Genomic DNA, 26762 nt, shown 5'->3' on the forward strand with positions numbered 1-26762 from the left:
TGAAGTCTAATAAAATGATGCAAAGATTGGTCCAAAGCAGAGATTAACATAAAATCTATACTTTAGGCTCAGTAAAGCTACTACAGAAGTACAGACCAGGGAACAATTGGCCAAACCGTCATTCACGGAGCTTTTCACTTGAACTCAAGGTCAATTTGAGCTTCAGGTGCAACCTGGCAATAAAGTATGTAACAGGAGGCCTTGGTACCGGTTTTCAAACTTAAGGAACTGTCAGAATCATGTAAGGAGCATGTTTAAAATAACAGTTGCCCAGCCTCATCTCTAGAGATGCAGATTCACTCTGTCTGGGGTAGGGCCTGGAAGCTGACATTTTAAACAGGCATTTTAAGTGATTCAGAGCAGTGGCCTGCAGTGTCAGGTGGAGGTGTGGACCTCCACTGTTTGATAATGAACAGTGCATATCATTCAGGTCAGAGTGTCACCTCCAAAGGAAGATATTGGAGCTATCGGAAGGTGTCAACCAATCAGGAAGTTGAAAGTTCTAGAAGCCATCTCACATAGAATCCCTACATTTGGATATAGGGGGTTTTGCAGGGGTGCTGGCTGGTGATTGGCTGCAGCTAAGCAGTTACACACAGCATGTTAAGGTGCAATGACATGGTGTCCCCAAAGGGCTGAATGTTTGTGTCTTCCCAAGATACACACACTGAAATCCGAAATCCTGATGAGATGGTATTAGGAAGTGGGGGCCTTTGGGAGGTAATTAGGTCACAAGGGTGGAGACCTCATGTTTGGAATTAGTGTCCTCGTAAGAAGAGACACAAGACAGCTTGCTCCTTTCCCTGCTTTTCGCCCTGTGAGGATACTATGGTAAGAAGCCCATCTGCAAACAAGCAGGCAAATGCTCACCAGGTGCTAGAATGGCGGGGCACCTTGATCTTGGACTTCCCAGCCTCCAGACCAGTGAGAAATAAATATGTTGCTGTTAAGCCACCCCGTCTATGGAATACCTGAGACAGCAACTGCAACTAACACAGTGTCTACGTCCCTGTAGTAGAAAGATGAATGAGAGCTTGTGGTACAAAACAGAGTAGACATTTCCATTGAGTGAGGTGTCAGATGAACTGTTCCTAGAACAGCAAGCATCTTTCAATGGGATTATTCTACAAACTCCATTTAAATACTTCTGTGCTAAGAACTTGGGATACAGAGCTCAAAAACAGATAATCCTGGCCCTCAGAGTTAGTCTACGGGCAGTTTTTTCCAAATTTGTTTCTATAGCTCTAGGACTAAGTAAAAGTAGGAAATGCTTTTGGGTTTAACAGCTTCTTTACTTATGGACTTTATAGGGTCCCTAATATGCCAATCTGCATCTCCAAGGGAGGCACATGGCATGCAGATTTCTCAACCTTATCAGTTAACATATTAACATCTCTTGCAATGTTTTATGGAATGAACCTAGCAAATGCTAGTCCTTGGTCATTGTTGCAGGGCTAATGTTCATCAACTCTAAATCTCAATTAAGCTAGAGGCTCAAGACATACTGAATTCACTGTGGATATGCAAACTCTTTTCTACTAGACTATAATCTTTTTGAAGGAATGTTCTTAGTATCACCCGTTCAAAAAAAAATCTTTTTCTACCTCAACCTTACCAGAATAATAGCTATTCAGGAGCATGTATTGAATAAATGTATGAATTACATTTAATTCTTGTTTCTGTGGATGAAATTATTACAGCCAGAAATCATCCAATCACAGTGTTCTTTCAGAGCATGAAGAATCTTAGTTTCTGACAGCAGAGGCAATTCAAGTGCAGAGAAATAGACAGACTTGCCCAGGGTCGCAGAATGCCGGAGGTCAGAAGTAAGGTGAACACTTCTATGCATCCCACTAAAGCTGTCTGTTTGTAAGCTCTTTGGCAAGTTGTTAAATATTTTCTCCTTTTGAATCCCTGCCACGGAATTCACTGGGGTGTCCGACTTTACCGTCCATCACCTCTCACTTTTTTTCCCACCGCCCATCACCTCCTGGAGTTTGCCCCAGCCTCAGAGGTGAGCCAGTCCTTGAGTGCTCCAATTTTGCTGTTCTGCAGAGAAGGATTCCTAGAGACATTCTTCCCCCCTCCCTAGAGAGCCAGGTCTCCATCTGCCTTTCTCTGGACTAATTTGGGGATTGAATGGAACACAATGCATCTTATTTTTAAATCGTTTTTAAAAGCACATCCTCTGGCTAGTGGCGTGCCTTTCATCTTGGGGAGGACGCACCCTGTCCTCGAGTAACCTTTAGGCTCCTACACAAACAGACCTATCTACAAACTTGTCATCTTCACTCCACTGCCTGCCTTCCCTCACCTCTTTCTCTGATCCCCTCCTTGTTTAGCCCTCCTTCTCCTCTCTTCTTTGCTGGTGTTTGTTTTTAACACATTCACCCATCAGCTTAGGAACTGAAGTGAGTTGAATCTTAATGAGGCTGTCAAAATCTTACGGTTATTTCCCCCCCCCCCCCACATCCTGCAGACAGCTGGATACTCGGTGAATGACAGCTTTCTGCACCCAAGCAGATGATGAATGGACAGAGTGATCAGAATTAACGCATCTCTGCGCCAGGATGTGGGAGATGTCCTTAATTCCACCTGAACAGTGATGGGCAAGAGATTTGTGCTGGGATTTGCCTGGTCACCCACACCTGCTGTGGCTCAGTAGCTTCCCTATGATGGAATTAAGTTGTAAACAGCTTCAGTAAGGAGGGAGGCGGGTGAATGGGATGTGGTGGGCTTCCCTAACCTTGGTGACAGCAGACTGGGAGAGAAGAACAAAAAAGAGGAAAAGGGAGCCTGGCTGGCTCTCAGAAGGGGAATGTCACTTTACAAGATATTCTAGGCATTCCCGAGGGTCAGACATGCCGCGGTGCCTGGTACGATGCCTGACGCCTCGCAGGTGCAGGGAATGCAGCTGCATTTGAGGCAGGGGCTGAATCCGAATCGTCTGAAACCGGCACTCAGGCTGCGGTCAGGAGGATAAATAAAACTACAACCAAGTTCCTGAAGTGCTCTGGTTTACCAGGCACACACATAGCTACGCCATCACAGCGGAGCCTCACCGTGGGCTCTGAGGTGGAGTTCTCATCCTCAGTTTGTAGGTGAGGAACCCACGGCTCACTGCGCTCGGGTACGCTTTCCAGAAGGCACAGAGTTTGCAAGCGACAGAGTCAGGTCTTGAAGGCACATCTCCCAACTCAGACATCTCATGCTTTTTCTGGGGATTTTCAAGGTAAAACTCAGTTAGGAAGCTGATACAGGAACTGAAATGGTCATTTTTATCCCCAAAATAATATGAAAAGCTAACTTTTTCCAAATAGTGGAGAAATGTGAGAAAAACTGCTAGGTGCCTGCATCATATTTGGGGGAAAGTGAAAAACGTACTGGTTCTGTCTGACCTGAGGGTTTGGGAGACCTCAGCAAACCCCGCGCAATCACATAACCATCATTTTTAAAGCGGGTGGATGCCATCCCCTGATATAGTACAAGGCAGAAAAATGCAAGAGGACAAAGACTGAGGTTTATTGAGTACTTATTTATCTGACATCAGGCTAGGCAGTTGTTTTAGGTTATCTCATTGACTGTTAATTCTCACACACTAGGTTCTGTTATTGTCCTATTTAAAACGGGAGAGAACTAAGCTTCAAGGAGGTGAAGCAAACTGGCCACGCTCAGACAGAGAGTAAATGGCCGAATATGGCTCTAAACCAGCTCCTCCGGGCTCTCCAACGTCAAGCTCAAGGCTCACAACAGGGGCGTTGCTGGAGATGCCCTTTCTGGAGGCTCGAGCTGTGCTGGGATTTAGGGTGGCAGGTTCTCTCCAGTGGCGTACTCAATTTCCACGAGGATCTAAATGTCTGGATGACTCACCCGCTGATGTGTGGCACAATCCTTGGTCTTAAAATAACAAATCCCCATCGTGAAAGCCAATGCATTTCGATGCCTCATAAATCCTTTTATAATGATCACTTGGTGTCACCAGCTTAAATGGACACCTCACTCCTAACGGGCATGTCCCCATCTGGCTCTGCCCTTTTAGAACCAGCAAGATGGAAAGTAACTCACTGCCTTGGCAGATCAAGTAGGAGCTGCAGGTGGTTTAGACACTTGTGTGTCTCCTGACTCTACCTTCTGTAGCAAACAGGCAGGGGTGGGAGGGGACATGCCATTTTTGTCATAATAAATTCCCCAGAGGGCTACATTCTTCTTTCACTTACAAACCCGGATTGATGACTGGTGGTCTGTGTTTTATGCAGGTAACCGTGACCTCCATGCTGCATCCTCGAGGCACTGTAGTATATCTCTGTGTGACATTTTCTATTACATGTCACGGAAGACAGAGACTAAACTTACACACCAGGGTTTCCCTGGGACTTCCCTTCTCCCACCCAACACGAGTGTCTCCAGCTCTGGGAAAGCCCAGAGGAAACATGTCTGGAAATCCAGGCACAAAAGACCCACACGAGATGACAAGTCCTTTTTCAATGAAAAGCATGTGGGGCCCTCTCGCCGGCCCGTTGTGGGCTCATAAAGGCTTCAGCCTCGAATGCACTGAGGAATCATCTCCTAGGGTGGGAAACAGAGTGCCATGTGTGATGAGGGCAGGCCCTTAGACATCTCGTTCCAGAAACATCCTAGAGGCTTCCTCCAGGTAAGAATCCTGGTCTCCTCCACAGACCTCGTCAAGCAGGCTCTTCAAGGACAGAGCCACGATTCTCCATTTCTGAAAAGTGTTTGATCCTGAAACCATCAAATTTCAAGCAAGGGAAGTTAGCAGTTGACACCGCAGGGTCCTTTACTTGGCAGGGTTGCAGGCTTGACCTCTCTAAGCTTCAGTTTCCTCTTCCATAGAAGAGAGGTGAGCATAGCCCCTGTCTCCCGGGGTTAGCGTGAGGATCAACTGAGACTAATACGAGAAAGCACCTAGACTCAGCTGAGTCTGCCTGCCCCGTTATGGAAATACTGAAATACTTCCCTACCTGCTAATAAAGAGCAGCCCGAGCCCCTCAGCTGCTCTTCCCCAGCCTGCCCCCCTTGGACTCCTCAGACTTCCCCACCATCCAGCAACGAAAGGGTTAATGCCCAACCTAGTGGGGGAGCCTCCAGGATGGAGCTCTGGGTCCACAAAGGGCTGGTGGTTAAAATTCTCCGAATGCAACTTCTGTATATGCCTGGTAGGTGTTACAGGAAAAAATTATTAATACGTAGAGCGAGACATGCCTGGTGCTCTGGCAAACGTCAGCTAAGGAACAGTCTATATCTCCTAGTACAGACTTCAGTCCAGGGCTCCCTGGCTGCCACCTCTGGCTGCTCAGGACACTGATGCTGGACATTCTTTCCTTGTTTTCCTCCAGCCTTCACCCCTGCTCTCACCCCATCTCTTAATTCTCACCTCTGCAAGCTTGACTCATGTCCTTTTCCTTTGGCCTCTGGGACCCCGCGTTTGCATTTGAACTCTCTAGAGTCTGACCATCAACCCTCAGTTGACTTCTTAGCTCTTCCCGCTGCAGACTGGCCGTAGCCTCCAGGACAGGCTTCCCCTATCACGGTCTGCTGTCCCCAGACACCTGCCGCAACGCAGTGATGTTGCTGGTCTCAGATGCCAGGTCCCAGCCCTTCTCTGCTTCACCCCTCCTACAGCTCTCTGGGCCCCAAGTCCAAGCCCTGATAAAGGTCATGTGCCAGCATCCTCTGAGAATAGGGTGCCAAAGCAGCGGCAATGAGGATGGAGGGGGGAGGCAGAAAGAGGATCTGGAGGCATTTCAAAGACAGACATTGGCAGGAGTTGAGTCCCAGGAGAGGGAAGCTGCTCTAATTTCATTGCCTATACACTCCATGAGGTCACAGACGGTATCCACCATATCTACCTGGGGCCTGATACCCGGTAAGAATTCAAGAGACAGCTGGTGAACAAGAACACTTGAATGAATGAATGAATGACACCAATAACAGAGACAGAAGCAAAAGAGAAGCAAGTTTGGGGCAAGTAACAAGGGAGAATAACGGATATGATTTTAGACACATGGTGTTGGAAGGCTGTGATCCTCAGAAGTGCTAATCACCAAATATTTCTGCCTTTTCTCTTGCTGGGCACATGGTAGGCTGCGCTCGCCCACATCCCTTGAAGGGAGGAATCGCCGAACAACATGCTTTACTTAACACATCAACTACCATGTGAGTTGTATTTAACTCACACTAATTTCAAGCCTGGGGCCTCATGAAACACACATAACTCACACATCTCTTTACCTTGAGAGCATATGCCATGCACAGAAAACAATAAAAAATAACAGATTTTTCATTAAATTAGAAAGGATCGTTTTGTTTTTGAAGTTTTTATTCTATTAATATTTTCATAATAAAACACCATGGCCCCAAGGAAAAAAATTTTTTTCCTAGTGTGGCCATCAATGTGCTAACGAAATGAGCAGAAATTGTGTCACTTTTGAAAGGAAGAGACAGTATGACTTCTGCTACTTTCCCACTGCACATATGGAAGTTTGCACCGAGATGATTCCTGAGTCCCTACCATGAACACGGATCCTTGTAGACCTAAAATGGACATGTCCTGTTGTGTTAAAATACATTTCTGTTGTGTCAAAAACCTGAAATGTTGGGGTTGTTTGGTACTGCAGAATGATCTCAGTCTCCATCAACAGGGCCAAGGAACCGATGGGTTATGCCGATAAAGATGTCCAGTCGGATCTGGGTCTCAAGGTCAGCAGAGGGGCTTTCTGGTGAGACCACCATAGACTGCCCAGGCCCAGCAGTTTCCGGCCTGTAGCTGCAGCTCCAGTACAAAGAGACTAGAATGCCAACCACCTACACATTGTCCACTGCTAAATTCAAGCCACCAGGTGGCCTCCTCCTGGGATTTTGCTATCTCTTCTCCCCCAGGAAGGAGCAGTGACCCCTCGCATCACACTTTACGACCCCAGGCAATACCACCCCTTACCTGTGTTGTAGCCCCTGCCGAGGGCCGGCCACGGGCGGTGATTTTTCCACAGGTTTCCAAGGTACCAGTCACTCTGGTTCTCTACCAGGCCCAGGACTTGCTGACCTGTAAAGTACAGAGAACGCAAACAACTTAAAAGGAGAAGTCGAGCCATCCGTATCAGTGACTATTGATCACACGACGTAAATGACAGCAAATCATCATGACAACAGCTCTCGTTTATCGGGAGATTTTATGAGGTGCCAGGCCCTGATCTAAGAGCTTCACTTGCACTAACATGCTTAATTCTCACAATTAGGCAGCCGTTTTTATTATCTCCATTTTATAGAGAAGAAAGGGAGGCCCAAAACAGTTAATTGATTTGCCCAAGGTTACCCAGTTCATCTGTGATAAAGCCAGAATCCAAAACCATTCATTCATTCATACAATCATTTCTTAACTCATGGAACACATATTTATGAACAGACATATTACTCTTCCTGTATTCCAATTCTGCTACTGCCTGCTGTATATTAATTTACTGGCTTTCTGGGCATAGACTGATTGTTTTCTCACATCATAGAGGGGGGATTACCCATGTTTGATGAAATGAGAGACCACAAGGAAGAGCTACCTCCTGCCCACCTTTTTAACAGGGTTTTGCTCTCACACTCACTGCCTCCTCTAAAATAGATTTATCTTGTGTCAACAAACATCATGTCAACACAGGAGTGTGGTCTAGAGGAACAACTGGTCCTCTGTCCCCAAAATGGGCTTTGATGTTGGCCACAGTCTCTGCTTCATCTTAGCATGTTAGATGGGTCAGTCTTGTAGTCAATCTCGTAGGGCGCTGATGTCTCTGGCCCTTGCAACTCAGAGCATCAGACCCACCTGGCTTCCTTTAGATTGCTCCCTTATGCCACCCGTAGAAGGTATTCTCTTGGAGTTATCGACAACAACATTTTATAGCCTAGGAAACTGAGGCTTACAAAGGACCAGTGATTTGCACGGCTAGCGATGGAGTGAGGACATGAGTCTACATTTGTCTGACAGCCAGATGCTTTCCACCCTCTGAAGGCATTATTGCTTTCCCTTACAACAAACATCTGAGGTAGGAGTTATAAATCAACATTTTATAGAAAGGGAAACTGAGGCTTAGAGAGTTGAAATAACTTGCAGAAGTCATGCAACTAATAATTACTCTCTTCCACAGCTAACCCATGTCTCCTGGAGTTAAACTTCTTATAATATTGGCCAATCTGAGAAATAAAGACCTTGCTGACCGAATAAAAGCCCAGCAACATGTTAAAAAAAACCCAGCAGTTCTCTTGGAACACTATGCTGGGTGATATAGAACCTCCTTGGTATGATGACAGTTCCCTGAAATGATGGTGTGTAGGTTTGGGGTAATTTATTTGATCAATTTATTGAGCTCCTATCTAAATCATCACCCCAACACAAATACATAAATTAGAGGCATGGGAAAAATACTACACCCACTTTGTCATTGTATATGATCACATCTAAAACTTGTAGAATTCCTCAGAAAAACATATCACCAATTCAGGGAGCACAAGAGCCAATCAATTTCACGTGCAACAAGCTTAGGACATTTGTGCAAAACTATTAGATCCGAAAGGCATGATGTCCTTAGCTGGGAAAGCTGTGTGCCAAGTCCCGATGCTATGGCCCGGCGAGAAACCTCATTTAAGAACCTCACACTGAGGATGGGATGCAATGGGGAAGTGTAGTTCCTTGGGCGAGATGGAACGTAATTCCTAAGGACCCAGGTTGGTATCACAATGTTTTTTCGCATGATGAAGTGTGTCATACACTCAGAACTGACAAGAGGGGAATGATCTTTCATTGAATTTAAGGTGACCATCTGGATTTCAAGGAAGGTCATCTTCAGATAGATATCTGAAAGTCCAAGTTCTATATTGTGACATCTCATCCACTGTACTTTGCTTTAATCTGCTTCTTCAGACAAATCCTCTATTAGCCACATTTCATTCATGCCAAACGAAATGCAGTTTTGTTGCCCGTATCTTCATTTGTGTCTTGCTCATACAGTCCTCCCTCAGCAGGAACTGCCCTTGTCCCCTGCCAATGTGCACCCATAATCCTTCCAAGGGCCATCTCTAGCATGAAGCCTTTTATGAATAACCCCAGGTCTGAATGACTACTTTATCTTCATTCCCACGTCAGATGGAAGGCATCTCTGTTTAGTGTGTCCTACTGGTGTTTTTGCCATTGGCTGACTTATACCCTTTAAAGCTGTGGTCCCCAACCCCTAGACCACAGACTGGTACCAGTCTGTGGCTTATTAGGGACCAGGCTGCAGAGCTCCACCATGCCCCTCCAACCCTGGTCCATGGACAAACTGTCTTCCAAGAAACTTAGAAATGGGGGGCCACACAACTGGAGGTGAGTTGGTGGGCAAACTAGCAAAGCTTCATCTGTATTTACAGCCGCTCCCCACTGCTTATACCACCGCCTTAGCTCTGTCTTCCTCCCAACCCCTAGTATGTAGAAAAATGGTCTTCCATGAAACCGGTCCCTGGTGCCAAAAAGGTTGGAGACCACTGCTTTAAAGGATAAAATGGGTAATATCCAGGCACACCCATACATCGTTTGTAAATATCCATTTCCTTCCTTAGTCCAAGGGCAAGAACTGTGTAGTATCTAACACATAGTAGGTGCTTAATAAATATCTACTAAATAAATGACGTCTGGTGGGTAAATCTCTCCTGACTGGGAAGCACACTAATGGCACTGTGTGTTAGTGTCCCCACGTTTCTGAAGCTGCAAATCATTCTGCCCTCTCCCCCATCACCACCATCCATGTAGCTTCCACTCAGCTCTGGGAACACAGGCATCTGCCTGTCCTGCATGGAAAACTGCAAAGAGAGGATGGCAGAACCTACGAGCATCCTTTACTTCAGGTGCTACACATAAGGCTTGGACTCAAGGTCTTAATCTCCAAAAAAGGAATGATTTGCATGGTTAACTGTAAGTCATGTTACCCCAAAGAATAATATCCAAATTCCTCTTCTCTCACTTTTCACCTTGGCTACACTTCTTTTGATGGTAGCACACAACCCTTTCGTGTATGCCAATCCTCTTTAAAATTATATATATTAAAAAATTCTTAACTAGCAACATCATAGTTATAATTTTAATATCCATTGGTTGAGAAAAAACAAAATAATAAATAGCTACTAAGACTTCATTTTGCTTTTTTAAATGGATTCATTAGCTGCTATTTCAATTACTAAGACAGTAGTAAGGGTAAGAAATTTCGTAAGGGTAAGAAAATAGTGTTGAGTTTTGCATATGACTCCGCTAAGCTAACTGTTCAATGTGTCACCCCCTGTAGAGGTCCGTGTCCATGGACAGGGCACCACGTACAGCAATATAATAGCCAGAAGTGAAGAGTGTAGACTGGAGTCAGACTGACTGGATCCAATTTCTAGCCCTGCCACTTTCTAGCTGTGTAGCTTTGAGAAAATTACTTAACCTCTCTCTGCTTTAATATCTAACTCTTATAGCTGTTGTGACTTCACATGTTTAAATGACTTCATATATGTTAAGTGCTTAGCACAGAAACTCAAACTATAAGCACTATATAAGTGAGCTCTTTTTAAATATCATTGTCCGACCTGACCTGTAAGTTTCTTGAGGAGTGAGCTCATACATTTGATTTTCTCTGAGGGGCATTCAGCGCAACACCTAGGCCATTCTAGAACTTTGCTTCTTCAAGTATGGTGTGAAGATCCTCTGCTTCAGAAACATGTGGGGTTCTTGCTAAAAGTACAGACTCCTGGGCCTTAACCTAGAAGTCAGTTACTAGTGGTAAGTGGCTTTCCCCTACTTCTCTGGTTTCCAGAAGGAAGGATTACCTGGCTTCTGCCACCAACCCTTTCTTCCCCAAGGGTATGGAAGGAGGTATCTGACAGCTGAGTTTCAGAGAAAACCAGGTTTATGAAGTTTTGCCTTTTCCTCCATCCCTCTTCCAGGAGCCAGCGTGCCGACAGACAGCCCACGACTGAGTTGTCGTCCCATGCTACAAGTTTCATAGGAGGGCCCCCTCCTGATGAGACCGTGAGTCGTCCAGCACCTCCTGTGACAGGGTGGACAATTCCAACTCTGGGTTTTGTGTTAGGAATAGCCGCTGCAGATGCACGTCTAAAGGTGAGTCCTCCAATGTCACCTTTATCAGTAAAATAAGGTGACATTTTGCTCTTACTCTACAGTGGTTCAGTATCTGGGGTGTGTGTATACGAGAGGATAATATCATATATTAATTCCTTCATATCCCAACACTTCTGAATAAGAATTCTGGACGTGAGGACTAGTAATTTGCATTAAATAAAACAGCTCTCTAGCTAATTTGGATGCACATTAAAGCTTGAGAATTATTGACTGATGTCTGGAAGCTCTGTTCTTGCTTTAGTCCGGGGTAAGGTTCACCCTCAGGGTCACTGGCACACAATAAACTCATGCGGTGTCTAAATTCAGCTCATAAACCAGCAGGATTCAGTGGTGGTCTCCAGTGCTGTACTTCTTGCATACAGTAAAGCGGTGAGGAAAATGAACGGCGGAGCCAGACTGCCTGGGTTTGAAACCTGACTCCTCTATTTACTGCTGTGTGACCTTGGACAAGTTACATAACCTCTCTATGCTTACTTCTTCATTCATTTGTAAAATGGAGTTAATACACAGTACCTACCTCACTGAGTTAAATTTTTTTTTTCTCTAGGTACAAGGTAATTTGTGAAAATGGAGCTTTGTTCTGTGCTTATTCACACCTTACCACTGAAAGTGCCTAGAAAACAGTCAAGTGTGCAGTAGGTGCTTGTGCTTATCAAGACACCCAGAACTCTCTGGGCCTATATTCTGCCCCACCTGCCTGGACTCCCAGCCCCCACCACCTCCTCCCTTGTTTAGCTGACATGGCCCTGACTTTGCCGGGATTTTGGCCCAGCTTAAACCAACCGACTGAGGGTTTGCTTTGTGCAGACACCACACAACATGCTAAGGAAGCAAAGACAAATAAAATGCAGTTCTTGCCCCAGGGGCAGCTAGAATAGCAGACAGATACGCAACTATGAAGCAGGATGATACTTGCAATGACAGAAACACAGGTAAGTGTGAACAAGTAGGTGCTGCCTGCCTGGTATTGGATGTCACCCCCTGGAGCCACCTGCCACGTCCCCTCCCACACAGACCTCCGAACTCCCAAGCTCGTCTGCTAACAGTGCCGTCCAGGAACACCCTTCTAGGACAGTGGTCCCCTCTGTTCCCGGGTCGACAGGCCATCTTTGACAGCTCCACCAATCCCAGCTCATCAGCCAGGTGGCATCTAAATCCTGGTTTCCAGAGGTCCAAGTCTAAAGCCTGAACCCTGATGATGCAAATATATCTCCAGCCTCCCGTCCACTAAGAAGTAAGATCCCAGGGGATTCCTCTTGGGGAGATGACACGGGTTGCTGTCGCGTTCTGGCTCACTCAGCATTGTGCACCACCTGTCTCATCTTCTCAGGAGTTATTATAATACAACACCGTGACTCACAGGAAAGGCTTTGTCATTGTTTTCCGTGCTGGGCCTGTGGTTATGATTAAGTACACTGTTCTCTGTCTTCCTTACTCCAGGCACAAGTTAACTTATGAAAATGAAGCTGTCCTCTTTGCTTATTCATATATCACCACTAACAGCCAGACAAGAGCGAACAAGCTTGCTATTCTGCTGGGGCCCTGGTGTGGGTGTCACCAGCCAGCAGACGGATGGCTCCAGGCTGGGAACTCCTCTCTCCCCCTCCTTGGGCAGCTTTTGGCTCAAGGCAGGGCTCTTGCTGCTCAGGAGAACCAAGGAGCAGAGAGTGATGATGCTTCCAGGCGGCACATCTGGCACGGAAGGGTGGGACTGAGCACTGGCACCCGTGTATGAGGAGGGTAGCATGACACGTTAGAAGGACACACAAAACAGGGGTTCTGGCTCCAGTTCAGTATGGTTTGACCAGGGTTTAACTTCTCTGACCCTCAGTTCTCTTATCATAAAAGGTTAAGAATAAAATCTACCTCTCACCTCAAAGAACAGACAAGCAGATGAAATACAGTAATACATGCGAAGGGCCTGGGGCTCACGGCAGATGCTCAACTGGAGGCATTGCTCCTCCTCCCTTCTGGGACGGCCGTTGTTCACAACGTCTAGGTTTTCCCATCCAGGTGCTGACATTAGCTGCAGGAAAATCTGGCCCCACTGCTCCCTCGCCCCATCCCTGCTGTCCCTGGCTCCCACCTACTCCACCTTGCTAAAGCCTTTAGCCTCTGTCACACTAGTTCCTTGGTTGCTTCCCCTGCCTCCCCTCACATGCCAGTGCTCCCTGACTCCTGTCCCCAGCCCCCTTTTCTTCTTGCTCTCCCCTTTATCCACGGATGATGGCATCATCCCACCCATTGCACCAACCTCTGTCCTCAGCTCAGGCTTCTTTCCAGAGCACCCTGCTCTTCCGTCCACCCGTTGGCTTACCAACTTCATCTGCCTACTCCACGATGACCTTCAACTCAAGCTGACCGAAACCAAACCCGTCATCTTCTAAATAATGGTGTGACCTCTGCCTGTTTTGTTGGTTGGTAGCATCAAGATCTAACTCATCACCGAAGGTAGAATCAACCTTTGACTCGACCCTGACCCCTTCCTCCCCTCATTCCTCGCAACCTCGCCGTAACCAAGTCCTACAGATCGGACCTGTGGATTTCTCAAGTCCAGCCCTTCCCTTACTCTACCCTACCCTCATCATCTCGCACACGCCTGGTTACCTTAGCGGATTTGTACCTGAGCACCTTTGCTCAGGGAAGCCAGTTCCGGTCTGCTTACCTAGCCATAGAAATATTTTGAAGGCACAAATTTGTTGATTTTGCTTCTTTGGCTGGAAAGCTTGAATGCTCCTGTGGTCCTACAGTGCAGATGGGTAGACGAATAAATGGCTGAATGAATGAAACTAAATCTTATGCACATCCTACCTTCTATCTCATCTGGAACCGGTGAACTCTGTCTAACTGGAGTGGAAATGGATGAGTACTAGTTAACCTCTCCAGGTAAACAACAGGTATACGTGTCTCGAGCTTTGATCTGTAGGATACTTTCAGTAACGTCTCCTATTGCCCACCCCCAGGAAAGCCCCTGGACACACACAGAGGAAGTCTGCCCATCACTGCTGCATAACAAATCATCTGTGCTTATACCACTAGGTGAATATTAAAGTGTTAAAACCAGAAGCTGTCCTGAGTATCAGTAGAGAACCTAACAATGCCCTCTCTACCTCATATTTATTCTAATAAGCTATTTGAAAACAGAAAAGCCTTTAGTAGTACCATTCAATGTGTGTCTGAGTGCAGGGTGTCTGTGAATAGGAAAACATATAGTACCATATTACCATTTACCAAACATCCTAAAAGAACTGCTACATGGCCTCAGGTGCCCCTGGCTAGTCAGTGTAGAATAATAAAACATCTCCTGAGAAGATGCACACAAAAGGGTATTTGAACAACCCTGAAGAGGTTGAAAAGGAATGCTTCGAGGTGCATGTTTTACAGCTCCTGCTTTGCAGCTCAGCTCCTGCTCAATGCACCCTGGAATCACAGACATGCAGATGAGCCGTGAAGATCTTAGCATGACGCTACAACCACCTACTACTACAGATGAAGCCCAGGAAGGGGAGTGCGGTGTTTACGAACACACAGTCGATGGAAGAGCGAGGACTCCAACTCTGACTTAAAGCTCAGGGTTTCTTCTGTGCATCTCAAACCTGGCTGCTGCTTCTTTCTTTAAACTTTAATACATATTAATTCTCCACCTGATATAAATTCTCTCTCTTCTATACTTGATAGGTGATCATGAGTAAACTCTTAGTCCTTCATTTTTCTCATCTGTAAAACGGTAATGGTATCTATTAATATTTCATGAGGCTTCACTGGGGCTCCTAACCAGGTATGTGGATCCCAGGTTTATCTTGCATGTCCTTCAAATGGAATCTATGGACCCTAATTAATTGTCACTCATTTTGATTCCTTGGGTTTTAGTTACTTTATGAAGCACCGCTACCCTAATTTATTCATTAGCCCTGTTTCACTTGAAGAAAATTACTCCACCCATACGGATCTCTGTGGCTGCGGGTAAATGCCTTCTACGGAGTGAGAATCCATGCCACTCTAGAAGGTGGAATTAGGCTGAATGAGTAAAGATCAGAGGAGGATAGATTTTGCTTATCACAAGCAAGACTATAACTAGCCATTAGAGTTTACCACAACAGAAATGAGCTCCCTTTCTAGGGAGAAGTTCCAATCACTGACATGTTTCTGGAAGAGGCTGCGTGACTCAGTCCTCATCCAGCGGGGATTTATGGAATCCCCACGTGCACCAGGCTCTGTGCCGACTGCCAGACACACAGCAGTGAAGAAAGCAGGCCACACTCCTCCCTTCTGGATTTTATCTTTACAAAGAGCTTCTCCGACAGTCTGACTCCCATCCGCCAGATACTACCTCAGTCTCAGTGAAGCAGATTCTCCAGGGGTAGGCCTGGGAAATGATGCAGGGAAGGGGTGGGGACCTTTTTTCATGGGTGGGTGCATTACCAGGTGACCTGCAGTAGGGGGATTTCTGCACCGAGCAGAGATCAGACTAGCTGACCTCAAAGCTCCCTTCCAGCCTGATGGTGGGATCTCTTTATTCTAAGCCAACGATGAGTTTTCTCCACATCCTCATTGTGCTGGACAATCCCCATCCACGTTCTTCTGCCACCTAATATGCGTCTGCGTGTGTACGGCTGCTGGCCCGTGAGGGGAGCCTGCCATTCTCAGGGCAGCTCCCTCTGTGTGGGCACTTGGCCCAGGCACTGGGATGTATACTTTTCACATGTCATCGCAGAGATAACTTGCAACAACCCCGGGAGGTGGGCACTGTGCTTCTTTCTATCTTTCAGAAGGGAAACCGAAGTATAGAGAGGCAAAGTCCCCTGTGAAGGCCAAGGGGCTAGGAATCCCAGAGCGGGGGCTTGCATTCCAGTCTCTCGGCTGTAGAAGTCTGTGTGTTCACACCTATACTCACAGTTAAGAACAATCCTCATTCCACCACCATGGGAAAGGCTCAAAGGACACAGAGAGGACAGGTAGAAAGACTAGTCAAGGTGTGTTTGACCAGCCGCTGGTTCCTGTCCACATTGCCACCTGGAACTGCAGGCAGGAGTCCGGGGCACTCTGCAGAGCTCACTGGGACATGGGAGTTTAATTACCTTCAGCATTAATCCCAGTGCACTGAGCTGAGAGCACATCCTACCCAGGGCACCCGGAGAGAATAGAAAAGGCAGGCCTGGGACTCAGAAAAGAATATACAATCCAATAAAGGTCCAGATAATAATTCCATCTGCCCAGAACAAGTCCCCTCCCCACCCCAAATCCCCAAGACATCCCCGAATGGGCCCGCATTAACTTAATTTACAGTTTAAAACTCCTGCTCAATCTCAAATAATGATTTTTCTCTTCTTCCTTCTGTGATCTTTGGTCCTTGGAAATGGGAAAAACTAAAAAAGGAACGTAGAGCTGCTGGGCTCTCTTCCAAGGCTGCTTTTATCACACCGACTCCCAGCACACGTGGCTGCTGTCACCTCCCAGACAAGGCCTCCGTGAGGGAAGCAGACCTGGCTGCGGTCCAGCTACAACCTCTATCCGTGGACGTTCTGGACCCGTCTCTTTTTAAAAACACGATTTGTTGGCATCTTTCAGATACTTTGCTCACAGATGCTCCCTTGACTAGTGATTAATAGTGCCTAGGAGCGATTGTTTAACTTTCCTTCCTGGGGTTGCAGGAAAAGCACTTGTTTCTAGGATTATAAGGCCAGTATTTAAGTTCTGGCTTTTCCAATTATTAACTGTGTGATTTGGGCCAAACTACTTGATTCTTGAGCTTTAGTGTTTTTTTTGTTGTTGTTGTTTTGTTTTTTGTAATGGGTAATAGTAAAATTCACGCCAGTTCTATCATAAGGTTGTTTTGACAGTAAAAGGAAATGTTAAATTGTACTGTACAGTATTTGACTTTGATTAAGTGATATTATTAATACCAAAAATTTCTGGGTTTTAAGTAGTTACTACTTAACTTTTTTTCCCTTATAGCATTTCTGGGATGACGACATTATTACTCACTGACACTCTACTTAACCAGAGGCCAGAAGTCACGCGAAATTCATTCTCTGAAACACAGCCTAGGAGGTGAAAGTTACCAATTGTGGCCCTTGTGTGGTGGAGAAGCAGTCAGAAAACTTACACAGAAAATCTCTTCATATTCTCACGGCTGATCCTTAGACAGATTAAAAAGATGTAGTAACTCTTATTGAATGAGGAAGGAAGTGGAGGGAATCCAAAACAGAGATGCTGAAAGGATACAGATACACTGTCCTGGGACTACTCAGTAGAGGGTTAGTAAAACTTCCATATTTCAAAGATCTCTGTCATCATCGTGAGGTAAGTCATTCCTCTACCTGCCAAGTAGTCACTGAATATACACCAGAACATAGCACCATGCAGGGCTGAGCCGGGCCCTTCCCTCAGCGGAGCTAACAGTCTGTAGGTGTGTTCGCCTGCATGGGCTGCCACAGCAAAGTGCCACAGACTAGGGGCCTAAACGACAGAAATTTATTTTCTCAGTTCTGGAGGCTGGAAATGCAAGATCAAGGTGTGGCAGGGTCGGCTGCTCCTGAGGCCTTTCTCCTTGGTTTGTAGATGGCCATCTTCTCCCCGTGTCACCACGTGGTCTGTGTCCTAAACCCTCTTCTTACGAGCACATCCTGGATTGGGGCCAACCCTCAAGACTTCATCTTACTGTAATCGCCTCTCTAAAGACCCTGTCTCCAAATACAGCCCTGTCCACACTGCCACCTGGAACTGCAGGCAGGAGACCGGGGATTAGGCCCTGGGGTTAGGACTTCAGCATGTGAATTTGGGGGGACATAATTCCGCTGATAACACAGGGTGAGGTCACTAAACAATCACACCAACAAACGTGGCATGTGACGCGGAAAGGGCCGAGGAGGAGCGGTCCAGAGTGCTGAAAGACGGGAAGTTAGACAAGGAGGTTGTTGAGGAAATAAGGATTCAGTTGGGACCTGAAGGAGTCAGGGAGGGGGAACGGTGTGCGTTAAGACCTTTCAGTAAAAAACTTGACAAGGATGAGCGATAAGGTATCGTGGAAAGATGTTTGGTCTTTGTCCCTCTGCAATCGCTTACACAGAGCTGCTAAATCTCTTGGAGTTTCTTGGGTGATAACAGTACTTTTTGGAGGGCCCTCTTGGGGGGCCCCTTGACAGCCTCAGGGACAAGGGCTGACTGCCAGAAATAACCAGGCAGGATTAGAGGGGTGGACTTTCATCCCCACCCCCACCTCCGGGGAAGGAGCAGGGGCTTGAGATCGAGTTAATCACCAATGGCCAATCAATCATGCCCATGTAATGAGACTGCATAAAAACCCCCAAGTGATGGGGCTCCGAGAGCTTCCGGTGGGGGAACACACCCAGGCAGGGTGGCACCCTCCCCCGATAGCTTACCCTACGAATCTCTTCCGTTTGGCTGTTGCTGAGTGATATCCTTTATAATAAACAGGCAGCAGACAGTAAAGCGCTTTCCTCAGTCATCCTGACTTTTCTGTGAGTCATTCTAACAAACTGTCGAACCTGACGGGGGTGCTGTGGGAACCCCCAACTGTGCAGGCCAGGCCACAGAGGGTGGGTCGCCTGGGGACCTGACGTGTGTGACTGGCCTCTGACGTGAGCATGAGAGCAGACTGTGGCACTGAGCCCTCACCCTGGAGTCTGACTCAGATTCCAGGTAGTCAGGGTCGGGACTGAACCGAACTGGTCACTGTAGGACATCTGTGGTGTCTGCGTGGATTGCAGAATTGGTTGGTGTCAGGAGGAAAAAACACCTGACCAGGGACTCGAGGCCAATGTGGCTGAGATACACAGATGAAGGAGAGGAGAGTCGGGGAGAGGAGGGCAGGCCCGAGGGCCTCCTGGGCCAGGGCTAGAGAGGGGGGGTCTCTCTAAACAGGACAAGGAGCGGGTAGCCTTAAGGGGAGCAGGCAGGCAGGACCACCCTGCTGCAGAACACCAGGGCAAGGTGCAAAGAAGGGACATGAATGGTGCCCTTGGGGTCATGCAACGGGTGGTGCTGGGAGTGGGGGGCTGAAGCGGTCAGAATTGTTTGGAAGAGGATATTCTTAATGCTGGGTGGAGAAGAATCAGTGGATGATTTGATACGGTGGAAATCAAAGGCTTATTTTTCATTCTTTCTTAACGTTACAGGTGCACAAGCCTGGAGATGAGGGGAGAGGGGAGGGCTGGAAACACAGAGCCTGGTCTACGAGACTGTTCTGAGGGGCTTGTGCGCCTGGGCCGCCAGTGCCTTCCTCCCTTGTCCTCTCCAGAAGGACATGGCCCTGAGGGAAGGAGAGTGGGCTCTGTGCTGACCCTCTCATAACCCCGGCATCTTTCCGGCTCCGCACACTGCAGAGAGCTTCCGTGCAACCTCTTCCTGCTCGCTGAGTGGTATTGATGAAATAGCAACAATTTGGCCCATGTTCAGAGTCAATCAGGCTCTGGGAAAAGAGACAGTGAAGGCGACTTGAAAAAATTACTGCGGTGCATGTGCTGGGGACGCAGAAGAGGTGCTGCTCAGGTGTGGGTAAGTCCCCAGCAGCAGGTGGGATGGGAGCGCTCAAGCAAGGGCAGGTGCACCTCCAATCAGCAGAGGGAGGAGGAGGAAGGGCAGACTGGGCGGAGTGGATGAAAGAGAAAGGGGCTCAGGCGGGTGCACTCATGCATGCTCTGCAGATGGTGTGAGGAAAGCCACAGAGTAGCAAAACAGTAAGGACGTCCTCAGCCCTAAGAAGGAACAAAGTACGGATACGTGCTACAGCTTGGATGAACCTCATGCCAAGTGCAAGGAGCCAAACACAAAAGATCACATAGCATTTGATTCTTTTTATATGATTCATGCAGAACAGGCAGATCCACAGAGACAGAAAGCAGAGTGGTGGTTAACGGGGGAGGGGAAGAGGGGAGGTGTGGAGTGGTTATTTGATGGGGATGGGGTGTTCTCCTGGGGTGATGAAAAAGTCTTGAAACTAAGGAGAGCTAGTGGTTGCACAACGTTGTGAGAACACTAAACACCACCGAACCGCATACTTTAAAATGGTTATTTGGTCAAAATTATGTGAATTTAGCCTCAGTAAAAAATGATGATAAAGCTAACATGAAAGTAATACTTAAAGGTAATGCATATGTTAATTAGCTTGATTTAGTCATTCCACAATGTCTATAAATATCAAAACATCAGGTTGTACACCGTAAATATATATACATTTCATCTGCCAATCAAAAAATGTTAAAAAAGAGTCATACTTGGTATATGTCAATAACATTCCCACATAGTTTATCCTATTTAATCTGCACCAAAAATGCTGGGGTGCCCGGGCCCCAGTCTTCAGAGCTCTCCTGGTCTCTGTCCACCCTGCGTCCCTGGTGGTCTCCTCTGGGCCACTGTTTTAACTGTCACCTACATGTGGATAACTTCAAATTTCTATCTCCAGACTGACCTCTACGCTGAGTTTCAAAATCATAAAGTCAACCGCCCTCCTGATCCCTCTGCTCTGGACACCCACTAGGCATCTCTGATGTCCTGTGTCCCACACTGAACTCCTGTTTTTTCTCTTCGATACCTGCTCTCCTCCCCGCAGCCTTCCCCATGCCAGTGAATGGCATTTCATTCTATCCTCTGAACCAGAAACTGTGGAGTCGCTCTCCCCTCCTCCCCAACTTTATTGAAGTACAATACAATTCAATGAATTACCCATTTTATGTGTTTAACAGATTTAGGTAATTGAGTGCAGTCACGTCACCATCACCACCATCAACATACACAACTGTTCCAAGGGCCTACGGTTTTCTTGTGTTCTTGTTTAGTCAACCAATTTCTCAGAACTGTGGCTCCAGGAAACCACTGATTTTCTTTCTGTCCCCGCATTTAGCCCTTTTCTAGAATTTCACAAACATAGAATTATAATCATAAAGCAGTGAAGTAAGAAAAATAAAATTTTTAAAAATTATAATCATATAGCATATAGTTTTTCCTGTTTGGCTTCTTATACTTAGCATAATGCTTTTGAAAGCCATCCAAGTTGTTAATGTGTGTTAATATTCCATTCATTCTTATTGCTGAGTGGTATTATGAAGTTTGGATATACTATCATTTGAGTGGAATCAAGACTTCTGTTTTCCCCAAGTTAAGTCAGAGTTCCAAGCTGTAGATCTGGGCATCACTGGAACACGAACACAGAAGAAGACCAAGGCAGGACAAGCTGGGCCCCCCAGTGTTTAGCTGTTGAGCAGAGGAGGAAGAGAAGGCAGACAGGAGTCTTCCTGGGCGGGCTTGTGCATAACCTCCCCTGTATAACAGCAGGAGGATACTTTGTGGTACTCTGTGAAGGGTAGCCAATAGGGAATCTACCGGTGCCAGTTTTAGACTATTAGCATAGCAGATCTTTCTAGATCTAAAATCTACAATCAAACACTCTGATTCCAGAACCCATATTTACTGCCAGTTCATTATACCTACAACCCCCTTTCATTCACAAGATGTTCCATCTACAGTGAGATATATAACTGGCCTCCTTAACAACGTCTCTATCACTGCCGTCCACTTTGGGTTGAAATGCCTGGTATTGCATATGTCCCGATGCACACACTTAAGGAGAGAAATCAATTCCCAGTCTTTCCCAGGAAACAATATGCTGGCCCAGCCAGCCCACTTCTGAAGGACAGCTGAGTCCTTGCCAGTGACCTGAGGCCTACTGCTCACGCAAGAGGACTGTGTCCCTCATGTTTAGAAACGCTCTGCTGTGTTCAGGGAATCTCTTGCATTGAAGATGGGGCTTTTGTATTTTTTAGAAGACCTGGTGCAACATCACGGCACAGAAATCAAAGACACAAAGGCCTGTAGCACATTTTGGACCCACCTTCTCATTTGAATGATGAGAAAATGGACATTAGAACACCTTATAAAGAGGAAGTCATGATGTGGTTAAAAATATCACCCTTGGAAAGAACCTTGGTACTCATCTACTCCAACCTTTTCATCATGTAACTGATGAAACTGAACTGCTGTGAGGGGAAATGATACTCCAAGATCACACAGCTGAGTGGAGGCTGGAATCCTTGTTTCTCAACAACCTTGCACTTCTTAGCCACTCAGCATCAACCTGGGAATGAGGGCTGCCAAGATCAGTAGCTACATGGACCCGGCTTTCTTCTGGCCACGACACAAGGCTCTTCTCACCCAACCCCTCCAAACCCTGAAGAGCAGACACACCACAGAAACCACCGGCAGAGCGGGGTTCTGTAGCGAAGCCAGACCAGATGCACTTCTCTAAGCCCGCTCACCGCTGACCTCCTCGGAGAGAATTCTCCTTTAGGAAGCCAAGGACAACACACCTATAATGGTCAGCTAACGGTCTTCTCCAGGCACAGCATTAAATCACCAACAATAGCAATGCATAAGACCTTGCTTCTAATAGTGTTGATATCCTTTCTGATGGAGGCTAAACGGAGGTGTCCAAGTTCAGGGTAGAAAACAATGTTGTCTGGCAAAGTCACAGAGACGGGGGTGGGCAGCAGTGGGAGAGAGCAGGAGAGGGAATGCATCTGCCTATGTGTCAGTGACCACTAAGCAAAGGATGCTCGGCAGCAAGAAGTTCTTTTTTTTTTTTTTTTAAGACAGAGTCTCACTCTGTTGCCTGGGCTGGAGTGCCGTGGCTTCAGCCTAGCTCACAGCAACCTCAAACTCCTGGACTCAAGCAATCCTTCTGCCTCAGCCTCCCAAGTAGCTGGGACTACAGGCATGCGCCACCATGCCCGGCCACTTTTTTTCTATATAGTTTTAGTTGCCTGATTAATTTCTTTCTATTTTTAGTAGAGACGGGGTCTCACTCTTGCTCAGGCTGGTCTCGAACTCCTGAGCTCAAACAATCCGCCTGCCTCGGCCTCCCAGAGTGCTAGGATTACAGGCGTGAGCCACCGCGCCCGGCCAGCAAGAAGTTCTTAACAAGGAGCCAGAGACTGTACGCCAACCTACATTCCCTCCTTCATTCATTCAGCCATTTGATTACTCATCCACCCATTTGCTCATTCATTCACCACTTATACACTCATCCATTCCTTCATTCCCCCAACAGTTACTTACTGGAAGTTGATTATATGCCGGGCACTATTCTAGACCACAAATAGATACACGACAAAATGCTAAGTGGCGATAAGAGATGCCAGGAAAAGGAAAGCAGATAAAGGGGCCAAGAGCAGTGGGTGCAGGGCAGGCGGTCTACACAGAAGTAGGGGGCTTGGGAGGCACAGCTGAGATGACATTTGGGAAAGGACATTTCCCTTGGTCAGACAAAAGCCAGTGCAAGGAGAAAGCCACGCAGGCACAGGGAGAGGCAGCGGTGCTGAGGCCTCCAGGTGATAGCCCTGAAATGCCTGTCCCAGGTGAGCTGGCTGCGTATAGAGGCTGTTGTCACAGGTTCTACCTGGAAAAGGTCACCAGTTTAGTAGTGAGTGGCAGGGAAAGTCAAGCTGGGGTGACATCTGTTCCTTATTTAGGGCTCAATGCTGCTTGGGAATGAATAGGTCAGGCGTCATCTGGCCATGCAGTGGGTATGTCGGAGTAACTTTTCAGAGCCATCAAAGGGGGGATGGAATGCCCACTCAGGAACAGAAGAGGACTGTGTAGAAATGACACACTCCCCCACTCAGCTTAGAGGTCTAGATGTTTTAAGTGAGACCCTTTTAAAGATGGCTGCAGCTTCTCCATCCTTTCCTCTTAGTCAAAATTATTCCTATTTCAATTAATGGATACTGTGACTTATAAGAGGCTCATTTTTTTTTCTTTTTTTTTGCGTCAAGAAATTAAACCTGCACAATTTACTGTCTGTGGCTTGTCAAAGGCTCATCAGAGAGGAGTGACGGTGAGGAAGGGTTGTTTGAAAAGCAGCGGGGACCCACAGAATGCTGCGTGCTTGAGCTGCACTGCCTGGGCCTATACAAGTCCCCTGCCTGGTCTCCAGCTTTCTCAGGAGCAAGGACACCAAATAGGAGTGCTTTATACACTCTTTATTGCTTTTATTTTCAGGAATGCTGCTGAGGACACTGTCCCCTGTAGCATTAGGTTGATATTCCTTTGGCAAGTCCCAGCTGAGAAATTCCTTTTAAAACTAAACAATAGGATTAACCTGACCTCATTAAAATAAATGAAATATTTTCTTTTGGAGCAAGAATTCTCTAATTGACCAAGTAGACTTTTTTTTTTACGTTGGCTGCCAGGAAGCTCAGAGTTCGACTTTAAAAATCATGTAGAACATAAGAATCCTCATACGTAAATCTTGTATCTTTTCTCACAGGTTTCCTAAAACCCTTTGTAGGATAAAATAGGCTTTAAATGTGAATAAACAGAATAGAATGTACAAACATAAGGCCCATTAGATTCAGTTTTATTTTTCCTTCTTGCATGGTTTCTGTGATTTGCTGTATGTGAGTTTCTGAAAATTGTTTCACATTTTCCAGTCTCTTAGTAGCAGGCCAGAGATAAGCTGACTTCACTGTCATTATAGAAGGGTTTAGGACTCTTTTATAGCCAAGACCTTGAGATGTTGTCCTTTCACTGATTTCCTAACTTGATAGCTAGCTACACACTTCAGTCCAGTCTCTCAGAGAACAACCAAAATTACCCCACCACTGGTGGTGAGAGTTCATAAAGCTACAATCAACACAGACAGAGTCAGCTACAATCAGGGAGGGAATAGTCCACGCTTATCACTGAGAAGGCAGGTGCTGCGCATTAGCCTTGATCTGAGCACATCTGGCCTGCAGCCGGAGGCAGTCCGTCCTCATTCTGCCTGTGTCTCTCTTCCCTGGCTCCTGGTTTTTTACGCGGTCTGGCTAAACTCACCTATGAGTGACTCTGTTCTGCCCTCCAGTTTCTGTTATTATTTTGCTTCCTGCACCTTCCGCTAGAGGTCTAGGTTTTCCCACGGTTTTCTCAGAAACCTGAACCATTAGGAATCCCTTCTGAAAAACGGGAAAACCAGTTATTTTATCCTTTTCCAACAGTATTTTGAACACACATCAGAGGCTGTTTTAATTGAACTGCACTTAAGCGATATGCTGGATTAAACAACTGAGAGAACACAAAGGATGACATTCACGAGAATCAGAGGCCATTCCTAGGATCAGGTAACCATCAGGCAAGCTTAGCCTGATGAAGCCAGCACCCCTCCCAATGGCATTCCTCGATTACTCGCCACATGGAGAAGTGTTCTGGCCCTGATTTAGCACAGGGGGTTTCTGAGCTAAGTATGTGTCATCATTTATACTAAAGGGAGCTGTGTCAGCCATGAGACATCTCAATTTTATGCTCCAACAATTATATATTTTACTTGCTTTTCTCCAGGGGGTCACGTCCAATAAATCCATTGATTACAGACTTGTTTACCATAGCAATCCTGGACAGACCAGGTACCTGTTGCTAAAAACCAACCCACAGATAAGGATTCTCTCCTAGTAAATACTATTAGTGTGTCTGAAAGGTCTGTCAGTATCAGTATGTTTTCAAGATGTTACCAGGTCATCCTTCTACCTTCCTGGGCCCATAAATTACAATAGATTGAGACCTTGTGACTACTGTGTTCTCTATTTCCAGGAAAGTTTCTTTTTTTCTTATTTTTTTTAGATATTCAAAACTTTATTTATTTATTTATTTATTTATTTTGAGATAGAGTCTCACTGTGTTGCCCGGGCTAGAGTGCCGTGGCATCAGCCTAGCTCACAGCAACCTCAAACTCCTGGGCTCAAGCGATCCTCCTGCCTCAGCCTCCTGAGTAGCTGGGACTACAGGCATGCACCACCATGCCCGGCTAATTTTTTCTATATATTTTTAGTTGTCCAATTAATTTCTTTCTAATTTTAGTAGAGACGGGGTCTCGCTCTTGCTCAGGCTGGTTTCGAACTCCTGAGCTCAAACAATCCGCCTGCCTCGGCCTCAGAGCTAGGATTACAGACGTGAGCCACCGCGCCCGGCCCAAAACTTTATTTTTAAAAATCACCTTCACTACAAATTTAAAAAGGATGGGGAACCTTCTCTTTCCCCCACCCAAAGAGTTTATAAACATGCACAGCACAGCAAACTCACTTTCAAAAGAACACTGTTAAAAAGGCAAAAGATAGTATCCAAAGGCATCGGTTCAACTTCTAAGCTGTAGTGCAATCCTCAGGTAATCAGAGTACCAAGATTAGCAAGGTTGCTTTAAGCACCAGAATTCATAGCTTAATTCCTTCACTTAGATTTAGGTACAAAAATTATGTAGTCCATCAAAGGCAGAACTGTTTCCAAATGACGCTCCTGAATAGGTATCCACATTTTCTCCTTGAGATGATGGTGAGTTTATCCTTCCCACTGGCCCTTGGTATATTTTCCCATATGGACCACTATTATTCTCCATTGCTTTTTGCACAAAGGTGAATGAAAATTTTCTGTGAACAGAGCATATCATTGGGGTGTAACCTACGACCTTTGAAAACACTGGTTCAAATGTGACTGAACTTTCAATGAGAGTGGCCCATGGGCATTCAATCATCAAGACCACGAATGAGCCCAAAAAGCACGAAGAGGCCTCCTAACACACCAGAGATCCCCATCGCTTCAGATATCCAAGGTGTCACAGGAAACAGGACAA

General features: G+C 46.3%; 1 protein-coding gene across 1 annotated transcript in view; it reads right to left on the minus strand.

The window, feature by feature from the left end:
- LARGE (like-glycosyltransferase) overlaps positions 1-7054 on the minus strand; it is a 123258-nt gene extending 116204 nt beyond the window's left edge. The window contains exon 1 of the mRNA XM_012644736.1: positions 6956-7054. The gene's annotated coding sequence lies outside the window, so the exon portion shown is untranslated. The remainder of the gene's footprint in view (positions 1-6955) is intronic.
- Positions 7055-26762: the final 19708 nt, after the last annotated feature.

Source organism: Propithecus coquereli, unplaced genomic scaffold (assembly GCF_000956105.1).
Source record: "Propithecus coquereli isolate 6110/MARCELLA unplaced genomic scaffold, Pcoq_1.0 Scaffold218, whole genome shotgun sequence".
Classification (NCBI taxonomy): domain Eukaryota; kingdom Metazoa; phylum Chordata; class Mammalia; order Primates; family Indriidae; genus Propithecus; species Propithecus coquereli.